This window comes from Oratosquilla oratoria, chromosome 37 (assembly GCF_046742065.1).
Source record: "Oratosquilla oratoria isolate Oo_2021 chromosome 37, ASM4674206v1, whole genome shotgun sequence".
Taxonomy (NCBI): Eukaryota; Metazoa; Arthropoda; class Malacostraca; order Stomatopoda; family Squillidae; genus Oratosquilla; species Oratosquilla oratoria.
In genome coordinates this window covers 34,591,853-34,598,090 of record NC_134813.1, presented here as the reverse complement: position 1 = coordinate 34,598,090, position 6,238 = coordinate 34,591,853, and the positions used below count along the sequence as shown (strand labels likewise).

The 6,238-nt window shown below is 41.3% G+C and overlaps 1 protein-coding gene across 1 annotated transcript in view; it reads left to right on the top strand.

Annotated features, from left to right (window-relative positions):
* Positions 1–6,238, top strand: part of LOC143019423 (uncharacterized) — a 172,441-nt gene that overhangs the window by 122,866 nt on the left and 43,337 nt on the right. The gene's annotated exons all lie outside the window — the stretch shown is intronic.

Below are 6,238 nucleotides of genomic sequence, written 5' to 3'. Positions count from 1 at the left end.
TAAATTATATTTTGTAATATATATTTCATAAATTACGACAGTTGTATATTCAGTAGAATGATTTTAATATCAAATATTTGAGCCCATCAAGGACAAATCGTTAGTCATAAAGTGTTTTGATGGAATGCCAATCGACATATGGGGAGAGTAGTGGCCAAACAGACTAAAGTGCAAGCGTCTGGAGGTGAGAAACCAGATATTGGGGGTTCGGATCCCGCTAGAGTGAACGCGTGACATCAAAAAGGGGATGTGTGGTGTTGTATCCCCAACAAAGACACTCAAGCTTACCTCGCAGAGCTAGACATAGCTGAAGTGTTGACAAAAGAAATTTATTCAGTACCCTTATATATATAATTTACTAATGTAAGAGATATTTTTTACACAGAAATGTATGGTTAAGTCATTTTCACAGGATTTGTAGGATTAGTGATAGTGTGTGGGTATAATCGATGTGACGAAGTCGGTTATTGCGTATGAACAGACGACATGACGTCACGCTTAAGAAGAGCGACACGTTTCAGTCAGGTCCGATATGATGCATATTTCTTGATGTAAGTATACGAGAGCGACCGACGCCGAATTTCTCTAATCTACTTAACACTTCCTTTGATGTTCCTCCCAACCATCCTCGCATTAGTAGATGTGAATTTACGTCGACCGAACTATTTCGTTTTTATTCTTGTAATCGCTGCTCGCAGAATTTATGGAAAAAGAGCCGATACTCTTTTGAGCAGCTGTATTTTGCTATTGCATCGAAATTAGAAATTTGATAAATTTTCTATTAAGAAATGTATTTTCTGTTGTCTTACTCCCTGATTTACTGCTATTTTGTCTAATAAATGTAATACACACTAAATTGACTTTTTCGCCTTGGTTAGAGGGTGGGGTTGTGGCCGAATCAAAGCATACATCGGCGCCACACCCATCCTACATTCTTCTCTCCCATGTTAGCGCCTTCCGGATGAAGGGTTATCCCTGATCCCTACCACACTGCTCAGGTCAAAGGTAGTGCAGGTAGACACACCATCTCCACAGTAAGGGCCAGAAGTGACTTACTCCCCTCGCTTCATGATATGGCGACCCCACACTGGAAGCATTTATGGATCAGAGAAAAATCCCCCTGGAGCACATTATTTGCAGCAACTCTATCCACTCCTATATTAGCACACATTCTCCCTTGCTCGACAGACATTCCTCTTGCATCCAGTGCTCCCTTTACTCCGCCTATCCACTTCCTTGGTGTTCATTTCAAGTTTACTTCATCCACTTCTGCTTTCCACAATGATTTTACTAGTTTTATCTCACTCATTCTTTCCAAATGACCATACTATCCCAGCACTTTTTGATTTACCCTATCCGACAACTCCCTCCATCCCCCGTTTTCTGCCTCGCCTCCACATTTCTCAAAACTATCGATCCTCGTAACGTCTACCATAGTTTTCAAACATTTCATCACAAACACGTTTAGGCTCATTCTTTCTGCCTCCCTCAAATTCCAAGTAAACTTAAAACATAAGTGACAGAAAACATTCTGGGCTTCAGTTATATTAAGTTATGTCATAGGTGTCTGTTTTGGATAATTTGCTTCCCTTTGGAGTAAACTTTGTCCCTCTTCTCACTGTCATCACCATGTATTCTTCGTCAACCAATCAATCCATTGCACAGGTTCTTTCTTGCAGTTTCCCTGCCCCCCCAAGGAAACCAGTTCAATCCATGCATCATTGAATGAAGACATTTTGTGGGTCTTTTTTGTAGTGAGTGAGTGTAGGGGAGCGTAGTATAATGTTTTCTGTCTTATGTGTGGTGCTGCATTTTGGGTCCTAAATGTCTGTGTACTTCATCTTCGTTGCAGGTATCGTCTTCATCCTAGATTTGCTTGATTGCGTCTCTTTGCCATAATACTATGTGAAGGCATGTAATCACGCGATAGGAACATATTTTTTTTTAATCAGCGAGGGAAGAGTGCAGCTGGCTCGTTAGCTGATCGGTGCGGATGGTGGAGATGCTGCCCATCCATTATAGCACGAAAAAGTGGCCAAGTCTCGGGAAAAAAAAAAAAAAAAGACGCTTGAGTTCGACAGCCAAGTCAAAATCATTTCTTCATTTTTTACTGAAGATTTGAAATAAGTTTCATATTCTAAAGTAAAACTACTTTAAAACCTATTGTTGGGGACAAAATCACACCGAAGAGATTGAGTCATAGAATTGTTAAAGGATAGATTTATGGAGAGAGGCAATACTTGAGTAAAAGAGGGATAAGGAACATTGGAAGATATCAACCTTCTTCTTTGAGTAGAAATTAGTCTCCACAAAGGAACGTTATGTGACTCGGGTCCTTAGAGGTGACAAGAATGTCCCAGAAGTAATGACTACATAAATATAATCATATTTTGAAGTTACATTGATTTTGTGTATTTTGAATTTATTTAGTTTTTTTCAATATGTTTGAAAAGGTGTAGAATTAATGTAGCAGTCAACGACGTTCCTGAATGGGTCGAGGAAGAGTGTAATGCAATGCAATAAAGGAGTGATTGATGAAGGTAAAGTCGGTACTTGTGCTTGAGATTGCTGTTGTCTCGGGAGATTCAGGAATAAGTTGTCTGAAGGCCTGGGAAGGTGTAGAATTAATGTAAAAATAGACGATGCTTCCGAATGGATTGAGGAGTGTAATACGGTACGATGAAGGAGTGATTGATGGAGGCAAGGGCGGTACTTGTGGTTGAGATTGCTATTGTCTCGAGGGGTTTAGAAAGAAATTATCTGGAGGCCTGGGGAGGTGTGTATGATTCTATTGAAGGAAAGAGCAGAGGAGGAGCAAAGGGTAGTAAAGTAAGTGAGCTGGAGAGGAGTGAATTAAAAGTGTAAGAAGAAACAAGGGTGGAATGGGAGCATGCAAAAAAATAGTTTCTCGCCCATAGTTAACCAGCGCTTCTATCCTTATGGACAAGATAATTACGATGTTATTTACCTTGACTTCAGAAAGCGTTCGACAAGGTGCCACAGCAGAGACTACTAGATAAAATCAAAGTCCATGGGATAGGAGGAAAAGTGTTAGAATGGGTTAGAGCTTGGATTCGTGACAGAAAGCAGCGGGTCACCATAAATGGAGTGAAATCCAGGTGGGGCAATGTTATTAGTGGAGTTCCCCAGGGCTTGGTTTTGGGTCCCTTGTTGTTCATTATGTACATATACGGCTTAGATGATGGGATAAATAGTGATGTTAGTAAGTTTGCAGACGACACTAAAACAGGACGCCTAATTAGGTCAGGAGACAACGCAGAAATTCTGCAGGATGATCTTAACAAATTGTTCACAAGGTCGGTGAAATGGCAAATGAACTTTAATATTTCTAAGTGTAGCGTGTTAAACGTAGGGCTACACAACCCCGAAAATACATTCAGCTTAGATAACACGCTTTTAGAGAAAACTGAGTGCGAGAAAGATTTGGGAGTTCTAGTTTACTAATAGGGTGGTCAACGAATGGAATAGACTTAGTAACCATGTAGTGAGCGCTGAAACTATCAGTTGTTTTAAGAAACGGTTAGACAACTTTATGGATGGGGATGACAGGTGGTGATGAATATGGAGCTGTCTAGTGTAGGCCTTATGGTCTTTTGTAGTCTCCTTCATTCTTATGTTCTTACGTTCTTAAGATCGCATCCATGGAAAAGTCGTTGTGAGTAGTATCTAGTTCTGAAATGTAGTATTGCCTTGGCTAGATGCTTGAAAAGTACAAAAAAAATCTTGATTTTTTTTCTTTGGGGGGGGAGGCAAAAACATGGTGCTTTGTTAAGGATATCGAGACAAATTGAGGAAGAGAGAGCAAAGGAGGGAAAGAGTTAGGGAAGGAGGAAGAGTGGGAGAGAGGGAGAGGGAAGGAAGGAGGGAGGTATGGAGCGATGGAGAATGATAGGGAAGTTGTTGTAAAGCAGGGAGATGGAGTTGAGGACAAATAACATGATATGGAAATAAAAGTCGAGGGAAAAGAGTGTGGACGAGAAGGGGAAGGAGGAGAACTTGGGGGAGAAAAACGAACAAAATGCGGTGGGTAATCGGGTGCTTTGGCTTGTTGTGGACTTTGGAGGTAGTAGGAGGTGTGGTGCAGGAGACAGAATGCGGAAGAAGAAGGGAGAAGCAGTGAAAAGGGGAATATAGGCAAGCGGTTATAAGAACATAAGAATGAAGGAGACTGTAAGAGACCATAAGGCCTACACTAGGCAGTTCCATATCCATTATCACCTGTCATCCTCATCCATAAAGTTGTCTGATCGTTTCTTAAAACAACTGATAGTTTCAGCGCTTACTACATTGTTACTAAGTCTATTCCATTTGTTGACCACCCTATTAGTAAACCAATTCCTGCCTTCTCTTGTGGTTACATGTTGACTGTTGTTATAGATTTTTAAATGTTACTTCATTTTGAGGAGATGAGGTTTGTTCAGTGGGTAGTTAATTTGTATGTATTTCGAGCTCAGATGTTTTCGGATGATAGGGGTAATTTATACTCATGATATCTTAAATGTCAGAACTTAAGGGTAACCTCAGTTCATTTACATTCGTAAAGCAGAGTTTATACTTGCAGGATAGGGCATAAAAGTACTGACGGATTAGTGAAAATGGAAATTAAGAAAGATGGAAAAAAAATGAAGGACTGGGCTGACGAAGGAGAAAAGAAAGTGAAGATTAATTACGTAGAAGAAAGGTAAATAGGACGGGAACCAGGATGAGGTGGCAGGGAAGGAGGGGGATAGTGAAGGGGGAGGGGGGGTGTCTAGGGAGAGGGGGGGTTTAGGGAGAGGGTAATGGGGAGGAGATGTGTGGAAGTGCCGAGATTAGTGGCCGGACAGAGTTGGTCCAAGTTTTGAGAGAAAACAAATTCTGCGGTGGAATGACCTTATCTCGAGTGTTCTTTATTTCTTTGTCATTTGCATCTGTGCGAATGATTGGTCAGTTGCGGGGAGCGAGGCCAGCAACAGTTTTACTCTTTCCGTGATTGCACTGATCCAGCCTTATTTTGATATCGTAAAAAAAATCATGCGTTTTTTTTATTGTTCTTTTGCATTCATAGGAATGTTTATTTTGTACTCTCATCCCAAAGATTAGAAATGAGGCGAAACACTTAAAACAAAGCAGAGAAAGGCCTCCACTTTAAAAAAAGTAGAACGAGCATTTTTCTCTTTTGTGGAAATTTGAAACCAATGAAATACATTTTTTATGACAAGATAATATCGCTGTGCATCATCAGAGTGCATGTATCATTTGCGCAAAAAAAAAAAAAAGGAAAAAAAAATGGGGAGGGGAAATTCACAAAAGAAGTGATTAACCCAAAAGAGTCGAGGGGCTCTTAGGTGAATAAAATCACCTGGTCTAAGAAAAAAATGAAATAAAGAATAAATGTAAAGATCGAGTAAGGCACTCGAAGGGTTGAACGGGTCCTGACTATTGACGAAGGAAGACCCAACCACGGAGACACCGAAACCTGACAGAGACAGACAGAAAGACAGACAAAAAGACAGACAGAAAGACAGACAGACAGACAGACAGACACAGATAGACAGACACAGACAGACAGACACAGACAGACAGAGATAGACAGACAGACACAGATAGACAGACACAGACACAGATAGACAGGCAGACTGACAGACAGACACAGACAGAGACAGACAGACATAGGGTGTTCACCCATGGAAATCTAATGTCAACTCACGAAGTGGGGTTAAGAAGAAGAAGAAGAAAAAGAAAGTGACTTGGTCGTGTTGAATACGTCATCAGGTCTGCAAAAACGAGTAGACGGGGGAACCGAATGGAACATCTTGAAATGATATTACAGGACGAAGAGGTTTCCTTTACATCGCGTGGGAGGCGAATACCTTGATTTCGTAATTCAATGTGAAGGTGTTGATTTCGTAAGTCGAATTTAGTAACTCGAATGTAACCGTGTCAGGCGGACAATACGTCCACGTCATCGCCAGAAGGAAAGACGTCAAACATTCCTCTCGGGACGTATGAGCACATGCCGTTCTTCGCATGGGGCATCTGCATCTGCCCGTGGGCGCCTGACCAAACGTACAGCCACGATTGCTGGCAAAGGATGTATCTCTCTCTCTCTCTCTCTCTCTCTCTCTCTCTCTCTCTCTCTCTCTCTCTCTCTCTCTCTCTCTCTCTCTCTCTCTCTCTCTCTCTCTCTCTCTCTCTCTCTCCTCTCTCTCTCTCTCTCTCTCTCTCTCTCTCTCTC